Genomic DNA, 14,254 nt, shown 5'->3' on the forward strand with positions numbered 1-14,254 from the left:
GATTAATTTATTAGAACAGCTCACAGGACTCAGAGAAACATTTTACTTACTAGATTACTGGTTTAGATTATAAAGGGATGTAACTCAAGAACAGTCAGATGGAAGAGACGCACTAAGGCAAGGTATTTGGGAAGGGGGATGGAGATCCCTTGACCTCTCTGGGCAAGCCACAAATCTCCACAAATCTCTACATGCTCACAAACCTGGAAGCTCTCCGAACTTTTTTAGAGGGTTTTATGGAGGCTTCATTACGTAGGCATGATTGATTAAATCACTGGCCATTAGTGATTGAACTCACTCTCCAGCCCCTCTCCCCTCCATGGAGGTCAGAGGGTGGGACTGAAAATTCCAACTCTCTAATCACACTGTGGGTTATGGTTCTCCTAGCAACCAGCCCCTATCCTTAGGTGCTTTCCAAAAGTCATCATCAACATAACAAAAGACCCCTTTATTGCTGTCTTCCCTTAGGAAATTCCAAGGGTTTAGGAGCTCTGTGCCAGGAACTGGGCTGAAGACCAAATATATATTTATTATAAATCACAATATCACACCTTGTAAGGCTCATTTCAGACTTTCGACCTCCAGAAAAATAGGAGAATTTGTGTTGTTTTAAGCCAGTAAATCTGTAGTAATTAACTATGAAATGGCTTAGAAGCATGAAGTTGAACAAAAATCAAAATGGCTGCACTAATGTTTCAGCAAGTCTCGATTTTTAAACTAAGCAACCTTTTTCTTCTCTTCCCCAAACCTCCCCTCCTCTCTTCTTAGCTTTTTTGTTTCAGGAACCCCGTATCACCCTGAAGACATGGCAAATGAGGCTGGCAGCATATAAACAATTCCTGTCAAAACCAGCTAGATCCTGATTTCCCTAGGAAGCACCCCAGCCCTGACCTTTGGGAGGGCTTGCAGTTTTGAAGGCTTTAGCCTGCTGCAGCCTCCTCTGCCTGGCAAAAGCAATAAAGCGGTTGTTCCTCTTTACCCCAAACTCTGTCTTCATGTGTTATATTTTGGCTCTGAGGCACGGAGGTCAGTTTTCGACGACAGTTACCATAGGAAACTGATAGAAATGATGAGTTTAGCAGTAGCACTAGTGGATGTCAGACATGTGTGTAACTCTTTTCATGGGTTATCTATTTGGCTTAATCCTTGGAATAATCTCAGAGGTCGGAGCTATTATCCCCATTTTACAGAGGAGAAAAACAAGGACCAAGAGGTTAAGTGATGCACCAAAGGGCCTTTGCCAGCTAGCTAGTGCTGGAGCCTAGAGTCAAAGAATAACTCAAAGACATTGAGTTAATTTTTTGCATGCTATTTCCTTGTAAAGAGGGGAACCATCTGAAAATGGCTAGAGAGGAATTAATAAAAGAAAGAGGGAAGAGGGGAGAAGGAGAAGACAAAGACAAACTGGAAACCATGAACTTTAGTTTTCTTGCCCAGCAATGATGCCATTCAGAGGGTTCTGATCTTTGGCAGCTAGAAAGAAACTTTAGTTGTTTATGGATGCCCAGAAGACCTCAAGAGTTGAGCTTTCTCTGTGTAATGCCTGTCATGGTCCTTTGCTGTCATCTTCATGCTCATTAGGCAGGTTTATACCATCACCTTTACCAGAAGTTCTCACCAGAGTGGCATCCAGCTGATTTTAATTACCTACCAAGACGTTGAAATTACCAAGAAAAAAAAACAAGGAATCTCCTTTATTTACCCCAGCTTTACACACTTCAAGGTCTGGAGAAGCAGGGAAAGCTTCTTCTTGGATTGACCAGAATGCCCTCTGAGCACACCCTTGATTTTTCACATATCCTGTTTCCTAAAATTCTTCCTTTGATGCTTTCCAAACGTGGGTCAATCTGGAATTGCCTTCTGCTACCAAATACAAAAATTGAGGCCACAGCCCTCATGTTCTTTACCAGGCCATTCTCCTCCGGATCTCAGATCACGGACCTGGATTCATTCTGGAAGAAAGAGGCGGACAGGGGCTACTCTAGCCTGGTGAGAGAGAGCACAGGTTTCCCTCCAAGGAGCCTGGGATCAGTCCCAGCTGCACCCCTTCAGCTACCTCGAGAACATTGCCTCACCCCTGTTTGCCTCAGCCCCTGTACCTAGTTGGGCCCACAGGATGTTTGAGATACAGAGCACAGAAATGGCTTGCCTGCTGACAAGGCGCTGTGCACGCATCACTTGCAGGATGCAGAAGTTTTGCTCAGCGCCAGTTTTCTCACAGCAGAAGGCACACACCTGAAGACAGTCTGTGTTATGACGCTGCATATTTTGCAGTGTTCTGAGGTCCATTTTGTCCCCCTGCTGGGTCCCCAGGGGGTGGGACTGGGTGGGAGACCAATTATCTTCTTCCTGCTCATCTCTTAAGTGGATTTTGTCAAATCTCCTAGGCCTTTTAAAGAAGAGGGAGAGAGGAGACCTTCTGAAACACACAGCAGCTATTTCCCCGTGGACACGGCCACCGAGCCATGCTCTTATTTTTAAAGGGGGCCCTGGAGTCATTTTTTCCAACACGAAGTCTCAGAGCAGCTTAGTCGCAGGCTGCAGCCTGTGTTGCCGCTGTAGGGCTTTAATCGGCAGTTAAGTCAAGAGGTTTAATTTCATCCAGGCCCCCTTTTGGCATGTTTACCATTTTTCTACATATCTGGTTTCCTCAGACTAAAAATGTGTCTCTCCCCCATGCGTCCAGCCCGTAGCATCTTAACCTTTGTTCTGTCTCCAGAGCACTGCCTGTGATAATAAATTACTCAGCACCAGATGAATTAGCCAAAGCCAGTGGGTGAAAAAAGATTAGGTTGGACCTAAAGAAATTAGGTTCTAAGCACAGACACAGGATGAGGCTTGGACCCTGGATGACAAAGAAGCTTTACCTCTATTGGCATCAGGCACAAAATCGGTTGTTGGCAAAATACCACATTGAATCCCCACAACGACCTCAAGAGTATGTGTTGTTATTTTCCTTATTTTGTAGATGAGGAAACTGAGACCCAGAGAAGTTAAGTAACTTGACCAAGGTCACATACCTAGTCTTGGTCCCAAGATTCGAACCCAGGCAGCCTAGTTCCAGAACCTCACACTGTCCTCCCCCAGTGGATTTCCATTCATTAATTTATTCATTTATCCATTTAAACCTACCGAGGAAGGGAGAAAATGTTATGTAAGAACGGACCCCAGAATATTTCTGCAGAAGGCACCTGTCCTTAGGTCACTGTAGGTGGAAGGGGCCGAGCAGGTGAATGCCAGGAGAGGCCTGAAGGTGCAGGCTGGGGCGGGACAAGGATTATTTGGTGGCCTGGAGAACCCACCTGAGCTTGCAAGTCTGGAATAACAGGATGGTGAGTGGGGCTTGTCCTGCCAGCTGGGAAATTGGTGCTTGAGGCCACAGTTGAACACAAGAGGTACAAAGAATTCTATGGCCTGGAGGAAACTGCCCATCACTGGGGCCTGAGTGTTGCCCCCAACCTCAACCAGTGGCTCTGAGGAGAACAGGGGAAGATGCCTTACCACACTCAACCCCACCCCAGCCCCACTGCTGGGAGGGAGCAGAAGAGCCTGAAGCCAAGTGAGGGGCTCCAAGGAGGCGCACAGAAGGCAAGTCAGGGACCTGGCAATGCTTGGGTGGGGGTATCCCTCAGAGGATGGTGAAGGCCATGAAGTGGGGAAAAGCAGACCCTTCCTTCTGGCCCCGTGTTAGTTTCCCAGGCCCAAACCCGGTGGCTTAAAACAATAGACATTGCCTCACAGTTCCGGGGCTGGAAGTCTGAGATCAAGGTGCTGACAGGGCCACAACCCTGCAGTCTGTTGGGGAGTCATTCCTTACCTCTTCTTAGCTTCTGGTGGTTTGCTGGCAATCTTTGGTGTCCCTTGGCTTGTGGATGCCTCACTACAGTCCTCCGTCTTTGCTTGGCCTTCTCCCTGTGTCTCTGTCTTCACATAGCCGCCTTTAAGGCTGCTGGGCATTTTGGATTAGGGGCCCAGCCTCCTCCATATGACCTTGTCTTAAGTGATTACATCGGTTAATGACCATATTTCCAAATAAGGCCACATTTAGAGATACTGCGGTTCAGACTTCAATACATCATTTGATGGAGGGGACACATTTCAACCCAGAACAGGCTCCACGGCCAGTCTGGAAAAGGACGGCCGGTGGATCCAAAGTGCTGGCTAGGAGGAAGGAATCTAAAATCTCTACCCCAGAGAGCCCGGGGTTTGTAAACTGCCTGGGGCTTCGTTAAGAAGGGCAGAAGGAGGGCCAGAGAGCCTGGCTGCAGAGACGGGACAAGAGAAAGCTGGTTTGTGTGTACGCCCCCATCCAGCTCAGGCTGCTTGGAGGCCAGCTTGCGAAGCCTGTCTCTCTGCTGAAGTCACTCATCACTGACATTAACTTTGATCACCTGGCTTGAGGCCGGATTTGCAGGTTTCTCTACTAGTAAGGCATCTTTAACCCTTTGCATACCTAACTCTTTGGAAGCAAGTCACCTGGGTCAGCCCACTGTCAAGTAGGGCTGTACAAGTTTTACCTCATTGGATTTTCACAATGACCTAACCTGGCAGGGCCTGTTACCATCTCATTTTACAGCTGAAGGCAATGAGACTCAGGGAGGTTCAGTGTCCGCACTGAGACCATGCGGGAGCTCCCAACCTCACACACCTGTCTCTCCTACAAGATGGGGCTCCTGCACCCACCTCTCCCCAATTCACCCCTTCTCTGTGTCCTGTCTGCTGTCCCCACTCTTCAGAGTTTCTTTATGGCCCCAAGTTTGCTATGAGACTGTACTTGAAAGAAAGAGGCCCCGAATCACATTCCTTTTTGCAGACATTAGAGGGTATCACGGAGCTCTTTATTGCAAATGACCTGCTGCCTACTTTCATTTCCTGCATGGTCTAGATGGACACAGATAGAGGCAGGGAGTGACAGGCACCCACAGGGAGGGGCTGTGAATCTCACTAGAGGGACCCTAGTGATGGCTGCATCACTCCTGGATCCTGCAAGGGAGACACAGACTGCAGGAAAACTGGGGCATCAGCCTGGGTCCTGTGACTTTGGGTGGAGGGACCTAGGGTCATGGTCTTACGGGAGGGGGTGGGGTATAGAATAGGATCATTGAGAGAGAGAGAGAAGCAGAAGCTGCTGGATAAACTGGGCTCTGGCATCCCACCTCCATCTTCCTTCCTACCTTCCTTCCTTCCCAGTGTTCATCCTCAAAATGACAGCACACAGGGAAGTGTGTTTATCCAAGCATCTGATATTCACCGCACACCTTACAAGGGCCTGTTCTGTGCTGGGAATCATACTGGTGCTCTGCATATGCTGTCCTCCTTCATCCTCATAGCAGCCTGGGAGATGGGATTCTTATGTCCATTTTACAGATGAGCAGATGGAGGCTTGGAGAGGGAAGATGACTCACAGCTGGTGGTGGAGCCAGAATTCAATTCAGGGGTGGCTGACTGCAAAGACTTTGCTCTTTCTACCCATTACTCATCTACTCATTCATTCAACACATTTATTTTTTACCTTTGCATGCACACCAGCTGTTGTGCTAGGTGCCGGAGAGACAGAAATAAATGACACAGGCATGGCGCTCTCCTCATGTCCTCCCGTTCCACAGGGAAAACAGATCCCTCCCCTCCTGGGTAACCAGCGCGTTACTGCATTGTAGATCAGCCTTGTCATGATCACTTATAAGATAATGGTGATGTGGTGTGATAATGGAGAATCACGAGGTGGTGGAAGGAAAGGTGTCACTGAGCAGGTGACATGTAACTTGTACCTGGATAATTGGAAGAGCAGGGGGAAATGCATTTAAGATAGAGGGAACAGCATGTACAAAGGCCCTGAGGTCTAAAAGAGGTCAGATGAAGGCAAAGGTGCTTAGCATCAAGTGAGGGAGGGGGAGGGGACAGGATGTAAGGTAGGAGAGGTGGGCAAGATCCCAGTCATACAGAGCTTTGTAGATCAAGGGGAGGGCTCCAGAATTGATCCTGGGTGTGATGGAAGCTGTTGGAGGATTCTAACCAGGGCCGTAACAAATCTTTTCTCTCAAGGTGCTCACATTTTAGAGCAGGGTTTCTTAACCCTGGCGCTGTTGACATTTTGGACCAAGTAATTCTCTGCGGTGGGCTATCCTGGGCATTGTAGGATGTTTAGCGCATCCCTGACCTCTACCCCTTAGATGCCATTTCCTCACCCCACCCCACATCTCACTGTGACTACCAAAATGTCTCCAGATATTATCAAATGCCCGTCTTTGAGAACCACTGACTTAACATATGAAAGGTTTAGTTGTTGCTTTCACAAAGTCCAGTGTCGCTGGGCCCAGTTGCTCTCCTGGGTGGCTTGCCTCCACACAGTGACTGAGGTATGAGGGCCTATTCAGCAGGTGGCTCCAGTTTCTCAGAACGCTTTGCTTCCACCTGACAGGCAGGGAAGAGAGACAGTGTGGATAGTGGCCAGGCTGGATGTGAGTACGTATGCCATTCCCACCCACAGTTCACTGGCCAGAACTCAGTCCCGTGGCCCCAGTCTACCTGCAGGGAGGCAGGAGCATTCTTTCCTCGTGCACCCAGGAGATGGACATGCCCTTGGTGGTATAAAGCACCGCCTCCACACAAGGAGCTACGCATTTACTTACAGTGACCCGCTGATGGCTCACAACACCCAAGCAGGTAGTTTAATTCCATTTTCCCAACACTTATCTGAGTCATGGGCCTGTCGTCAGAGCAGGGACGCTGGGTCCCAGGGGAGCACACCAATGAGAAGGCTCAATGCTGGGCTCCTTGGACCACAGCAACTTTAGGCTGACACAGGTAATAGAGGGTTGCAGTTTGTCTTGCCAGCATCCCACGCTCCTCTGCGAGGAAGAACCCTCAATTTTTATTTGGGGAGGTAGCCTTGCACACTGAGTCTCCCTGCCCAGTGTCAGCCAGTGAGTGTGGTGCATTCCTTGGGTCACGGTGCCTGGTTTATGGTCTCCTCATCCTGCTCAGTCAAAGTAAATCTCAAGATTTTGCTAAGAATGCTGGGACAGAGACTCACCTTTTTCAGGCTGGGTGTGAACCAATGCTGCTGGCAACCACCTTGTGGCCGGGAGGAAAATCCTGAGAATGGAGCCAACCTGGAGAAAGTGGAGAAGAAAGACAGAGACAGAGTAAAATCAAGTTCAGATGGCCTATTTGTGCCTTGTGTCTACCCTCAGGAAGTCAGATAGACTCCTTGAACTTTCTCATTACACAAATCAGTAAGTTCCCATTTCCATCACTTGCAACCAGCAAAGTACTGAGCAACATAATACATTTTCCCCTCAAGCCCTGGGAAGGGGCTGGATCTGCAGGAGTGAGTATCTGTGGAACCCCCCCATGATGCACAGGAATGCGAGAGTTGGGGACAGAAAGCTGAGAACCGGGGCCAACTAGAAAAGGTTCTTAATATCTCTAATATCAGGACAAAGTTGCCCTGACAAGCCACCCTTAACTTAAAGCTCAAGTAAAGAAAATAATATCCAACATTGCTTCCAGCTTATGAATCACTAATCTAGCAGGCCTTGACCACAATCCTGAGAAGTAAATACATCTAAGATATCAGGTGAGGAGGCTCAGAGAGGCTAAGCAACTGGCCTAAGCTCACCCAGCTTAAATGGTAGAGTTGGGACTCAAAGTCAGGTTTCTCTGACTCAACAGTCCATGTGTTCTTTGGAGTTTTTCTATATAATAAACTCTAACATCTCCCTGAGCTTGTTTTAAAACATAAAGCCAGGATAGCCTTTTGTTTTTATCCAAGGCTGGGATTTAACAGGCTACCCACCCAGGTCACCCAGACATAGACTTGGGGAAGCCAGAGGAATGCCCCCCACCAGTTCCTCCTCCCTCTGGTCCTGTGTTTGGGTAACAAACGCCTTCATTAGAGTACATATTTAAGCATTTCCAGGGCACACAACATCTGCTACAAGCACGCTCGCCTTCCCTTCTGCAGGTGCATGGTTCAGCGTGGGCGAGACGGAGCACAGAGAAGACGCGCTAGAAATGTCAGACAATAGTCACACCCCGCCATCTAAGAATTAACAAGCCTTTGCCGAATGGCTTCTGTCAGCAGCCCCAGGCGTGGGGGACACACCCCCTTCAAGCATGGCGTGTTTGTGCTCCTGGCAGGTGTGTGTGTGTGTGTGTGTGTGTGTATGCCCGTGGTTTGTGGGCGTGCACACACACTCGTGTGCACACAACCCCTAACCAGAACTGAGTGGCAGCACCTCCTAGAGCCGAGCAAGTGAGTCAGCCACCCAGGAAAGGGAGGCATCATGATGATGATTTTTTCAGATGGAATGATGCTTCCTGCCACTTAAAGGAAAAAAAAAAAAAGTCTTCCTGGTAATTTAGAGGAAACAAAAAACCAAATCAAATCCCAACTCTTACAGGCTCTCGGGAGACTCATTAGTGTGATAGGTACTTTATCATAAAGAAATTGGGTTTCTCTTTATGTAAGTGAATCAACACAGAATTTCTTCACAACCAGTTCTGGACAATAAGCCAAAGTGAATTGTATGCAAGGCTTCTGTTTGTTCTTCCCCTGGACCAACAGGAGGGCTGACTCCAGTTCTGTTGACTGCCCTCACCTGAGGCACCTTGCAGGTGATACATGACCCTAGCTGGCCAATCCTGACTGGTAGAATCTCATGATTGATTAGTAATGTCTGCCTTGGGTCATGAGCAGCAAACAGAACTTCATATGTCAGATACTTCCCAATCCTGCTTAAGAGTTTGAGACACTGAACATGTCTCATGACTAATATTCTGTTTTTAAAGATTTTATTTATTTATTTGAGAGAGAGTGAGCATGAGCACCTGTGGGGAGGGGCAGAGGGAGAAGCAGGCTCCCTGCTGGGCAGGGAGCCCTACACGGGACTTGATCCCAGGACTATGGGATCATGACTTGAGCCGAAGGCAGATCCTTAACCGACTGAGCCACCCAGGCACCCCTCATGACTAATATTCTTAAAGCAATGAGAATATTCCTTATCAATCCATTAATAAATATTTATTGAACCCGTACACATGCCCAGTCCTGTGCTAGGTTCTGGGGGGCCATAACATGAGAAGGGTGAACAGAATTAGCATGGAGCATCTTCTACAGGCTGGTTGCTTTCTGTCCATGTTCTCAAACTTCATTTCACCATCAAAATACCAGGCCTGAACGGTTTTATTATCCCCACTTTATAGATGTTGCATTGAGGACCAGAGCTAGTCAGGGGCACATCCTGGACTCGAATCCAAGCCTTAGGTCTCTGATCTGAGCCTTTTGCCACCACACCACTCGTTGATTCTGTTTATGCTGATTCTGGTTAATTACAACATGACAACATGACCAGTAACAGCGGCTAACACTTACACAGTCTTTACTATGTGTGAGGCAGGGCTTTGCACAGTTAATTCACTTTCCAGTTCCTATGTTAAATAGAAGGGCAGAAAAATGGATAATAAAATGTATTTCCCAACCATAAGAAGCTCGTAGTTCAGCCACTGAGACAAAGACTTAGGTGGGTAGTTAATAATTTCATGTTCACGTTCACACTCTCAACCTAATAAAGGTCAAGACTCGGCTCAAACATCATCTGCTCCACGACGCCTCCCCTGGGAGCCCCCAGCCTCTAGGTGCTGGGGAGCCCATCTGGTCCGTCTCTGACATCTGCTTCCCAGTCCAAGACCTTTCCTAGGGTATGTGCTGGGGAGTATTTGCTTTGTGCATGTGCACATGGAAGTCTCCGGGGATGTATGGATGGCGGAAGGAGATGCTGCCTCTTCTGGGTCAATGAAAGTAAATCTCTGGGGCCTCTCAGAGCCCAGAGACTCAGCCATTTCCGTGTTTGGGGCCTCCTGATAGACCAAATAATGAAGAGATGGTGTTACAAAGTGATATATTTTAAATGGTACAAATCAACGAATGAAGGTTTTGAACAACACAGCAAGGAGTATGTGAGGGAGGTGTTGCTGAAGACCTTGCATAATTCAACCCTCAGAATTCAAGACCCAAGAGGACAAGACAGAGGCAACCCGTGTCTCCGGCTGGCGTGGCGCCATCGTGTGGCAGCAGCTCAGGGCAACTTACAATTCTTTTCCGGCCCACGTAAATGTGAGGATGGGATGAATTGCCACTCTGCAACCTGTGACAGGTCCCATTAGTCACCATGTTCAGTGTTCACACCCCTCTCTCACTGGGTCCCGTCCCGGGGACATGGAGGCATGAAGCCAGGATGGCTGTGCCCCCCAACCCCAGGGGGTGCAATCCACACTGTAGCAATGAGTTCCTGCAGAGGCAAGCCCTTTGCTCCCAGGCTCTGGAGTGGCCCCACACCAGTCTTCAGTTTGGGATCCAAGACATCTCAGACCATCGAATCACGCATCCGGTGAGTAAATATTTAGTGAGCATTTACGACATGCTGGAGGCTGTGCTGGTACATAGAGCTCCCTCCCTCCCACTGTCCAGGGGGCTGCTTTCCCACCTTTTTGACATGCTGCATCTCACATCGGGGATTCATACAGCCCATCTGGGCAGTATAAAGGCAATGCTAGGTTTTGCATTTTGTAGGGGGTGAAGAGAAAGCATTCAATGTTGAACAATATTGTGCGAGCACCTCCCATGTGCCAGGCAGTGAGTGTCCTGTGTGCCAAGGACCCAGCCCTGAACAAAACAGGCAAAGATCCTGTCCTCTGGAGCTGCCATTCCAGTGGGGAGAACGGAAAAGAAACCACATAAATAAGTAAAATACATCCTATTTCATCGATTCTATGATGTGGATTTTTTCCACCCATTTAACATGTCTGAAATCAGGGTGTTTCCTACCTTCAATGGTGTCTTCGCATTGTTCTACAGTTTAATTGGTGGTATTTTTTCCTCCTTTGTGGTACAAAACTAATGGATCCTCTTGCTTTTGACGATGTGTGAATCTGATGAGCTGTGGAGTAAATTATACAGTGCTAAGTAATGAGGAGAAAAATCAAGCAGGGAAGCAGGATGGGGAGTGCCGCAGAGTGGGGGCTGCATTCTCTAGACAGACCTGGCAGATAGGGAGAAGGTGAGTTTCAGCAAAGACAGGAAGGAGGGGAGGGAGAGAGCCATGTGGCTCTCTTGGGGGAGAGCACTGCCGGTCAAGGGAATGGCATATGCAAGAGCCCGGAGGAAGCAGCCTGCCTGGAAGAGCAAGGAGGCCCACATAGCTAGAGGAAAATGAGCAAGGGGGTGCTGCATAGAGGATGAGTTCAGAGAGGGAACAGGGGCCAGATTATCCAACCTTTACCATCTTTGATTTTTACTCTGAGTGAACCTCAACAGCAATCTTGGTCATCTGATGCCCATTTTCCAGATGAGAAAGCTGAGTTTTAGTGAGGTTTTTAAAAATGTCCCAAAGCAACTCAGGAGAGCAGCGGAGCCCGGATTTGGAGCCAAATCTGATTCCCAGGGCTGCTGTCACCCAAAGCAGGTAGACAAGTGATTGGTGTGGGGGATGATGGTTGGTGCCTAGCCAGGGCCAAGGCAGAAGCTGATGGGGGACCTGGCATGGAGGAGGCTCTGAAGTCCAGAGGGTGGTCAGCAAGACTAGAGTGATACCTCCTTTAACTCCCTCTGATGGAATCCCCTAAAGCTCAGGCACCCTAAATTCACACAAGGAACACCCCTTACCATATAGTTCTTGAAAGAGGGATTAAATGAGCATGATTATCGTGGCAGCAATGACAGTAGAACGGATTTCGTGTGTTTATCTGGTTGCTCAAAGACGTGGGTAAATATGCTAAACAATTAGTTGCTAGTTTATGCACCAGTAATGCCCTATTAAACCAACTTCTAGAACTGTCTCAGGGATTCACTAAGTATTAGGAGCTCCAAGTTGGATGCCTGGAACACGCAGTGACAGAGCAAATCCCTCCCAGACCCTTGGCTGTTGGCAAGGACATGGAGGGAACACAGTGTTACCAAGATCCCAATCCTCTCTTCCTTCTTCCCTCTCTCCCTCCCTTCCTCTCTGGAGCAAGGCTGAATCTGCCAATTTGAAGACCCACATGCCTCAACTGTGGGTAGTGGCAGAGGATAGGCTGACCATTCCAGAATGCTTCCCTTTTGTAGTAGATTCATTGTATTAACGGCCTCCCTGTCCTCACGTCCCTTTGCAATGTGACTTTGCAGCCCCTCTCACTGAGAGATGAGTCTATTTCTCCACCGCTTTGAATCTGAGCTGAACTCATGACTTGCTCTTGCCAGAATGTGGCAGAAGCCATGGTGTGAGTTGTGCAAGTTTTGAGTACTTGCACACTTCCTCTCTCATACCATGTGAACAAAAGAGGTTAGTCTGCTGGATGTAAAACCACTTGGAGGAGAGCCCCGATGTCCCAGTTTACATCCTGGACTAGCTTCCAGCCATCTGAGCCCCAAAAGTACAAGAGGGCCCAGAGGAGATCAGAAAGCTCCTTACATGACTCTCAGCTGACCTCAGACATGTGAATGAGCCCAGCTGAGACCAGAAGTATCACCCAGCCGACCTGTAGTCTCAGGAGCAATAATGTTCATTGTTTCAAGCCATTGAGACTGTAGTGTTTGTTACACAGCAGGAGCTAACTGATACCCCTCTGTTCTAAAGTTGTTCCTGATGGGGCTGGGCAGTGTGACTTAGGATGTAAGGTCTTTTAGTCTTTTTTTTCTTGGTAGTAAGGAGAAAAATAGAAACTGGAGGATTTCTGAAGTAATGTCAGGATATTTGGATATTACTGTAACAGGATAAAAATGACCAAAAATTACTGTGACAGGAAAAAAAATGTAACCAGATAAAAGTGTGTCAGGGGACAGTATCCACTGACATGAAGTTCATGCACATGTTTTGCCCCTTACACACACACACACACACACACACACAACGAGGACACCTGTGTAAACAAATAAATGAGTATTTCCACTGGAACAGACTCATACTCATGAGCCAACCTACGTGACCCTTCCTAGAATAGCGGGAAGTGTGTATTCTTGTACTTGCTTGCTGACAAGTCTTGAGAAATGGCCAGCCTTGCCTATACTCATTTTTCACTAAGAACTCTATTGTGCTAGAAACATCATGAGTGAAGATTGCAGCCATTGAAAATGGAAAAAAGATGGAGACTCTTCAGGCTTATCAAGAAATGCAATGAAACATTTTGCCAGAAAAAAGGCACTGACCGCCTGTTTCCCCATCAGCTCACTTTCCCCCTAAGGTAGGTACTGCCATGATCCCCATCTCATAGATAAGGAAACTGAGGCTCAATGACCATGCAAGACCACAGCTGAGAAGGGCAGAGTGGAGCCTGGAAGCTCAGGTCCTGCATCCACGTCCCTAATGGGATGGTGGTTCTTGAAAAAAATGGAATCAGCTTGAAAAGGTCTAGCTCTAAAGCTTGGGGGTGGGTACATGGGTCTTTGCGACGTTACTGTTCCTCCACTTTGTATGTCTGAAATATTTGATCACAATTTTCTTAGAAGAAATTAAAAAGACTCAAGCCGTGTTGTTTACTGAACCCCAGGCACTGCATTTCAAATTCTCTGGATGCTCTCCTGGAGCTTCTTTGTTTTAAATTAAAATTTGAGGGAAACAGCAAGAAAAGTGAAGGGAGAGCAGGAAGAAGAAACAGCTTGGGGAAAACACTGGCTCAGCCAGCCACCCCCCCCCCCCCCCCGGGCCTTCCCAGGCTCTGGGGATGAGGCGGGCCCCTGATGTGCTCCACCGTTAAGGGTCTGGAATAGCCCGGATTTCAAATATTTTGGCCTGTTTTTCTGTTGAAGAGCAGTTTCCAGCTTGGGAGGATGAGGGTCGCAGCAGCCTCTGTCAGTGCCCCATGTGATGCCCCTGGCCTGGCCATCTGGCGGGGCCAGAGGCCTTTTTCTAGCTGTTGGACAGGCTGGCAAAGCGTTGCCCCAGGGAGCAGCCCCAACCAATGGCTGGAGAGAGTCAGGGTGAAAACATGCCCGATCCCCTGCCCCTCAGGTGGGACAGCTCTGAGCTCCATTCTTCCCTGACCCTCAGCTAGTCCCCACGACATTCCGCTCCAGTTGCCCCCAGCGGTGTCCACACCTGACATTTGCTCATTGGCCGCCTTTCCCTCTGGGACTCACGCGTCACTCTCCCAGCAGCGCACCCTGGACCTCCTCCCAAGTAAAACGCACGCACTTGAATCTTCGTCTCAGTGTTTGCCTCTGAGGGAACCCAAACGAAAGGAAATATTTTCAAAAAGCCCCAGAAGGTGCTTCCGA

Source organism: Phoca vitulina, unplaced genomic scaffold (assembly GCF_004348235.1).
Source record: "Phoca vitulina isolate PV1807 unplaced genomic scaffold, GSC_HSeal_1.0 scaffold13, whole genome shotgun sequence".
In the NCBI taxonomy this organism is placed as follows: domain Eukaryota; kingdom Metazoa; phylum Chordata; class Mammalia; order Carnivora; family Phocidae; genus Phoca; species Phoca vitulina.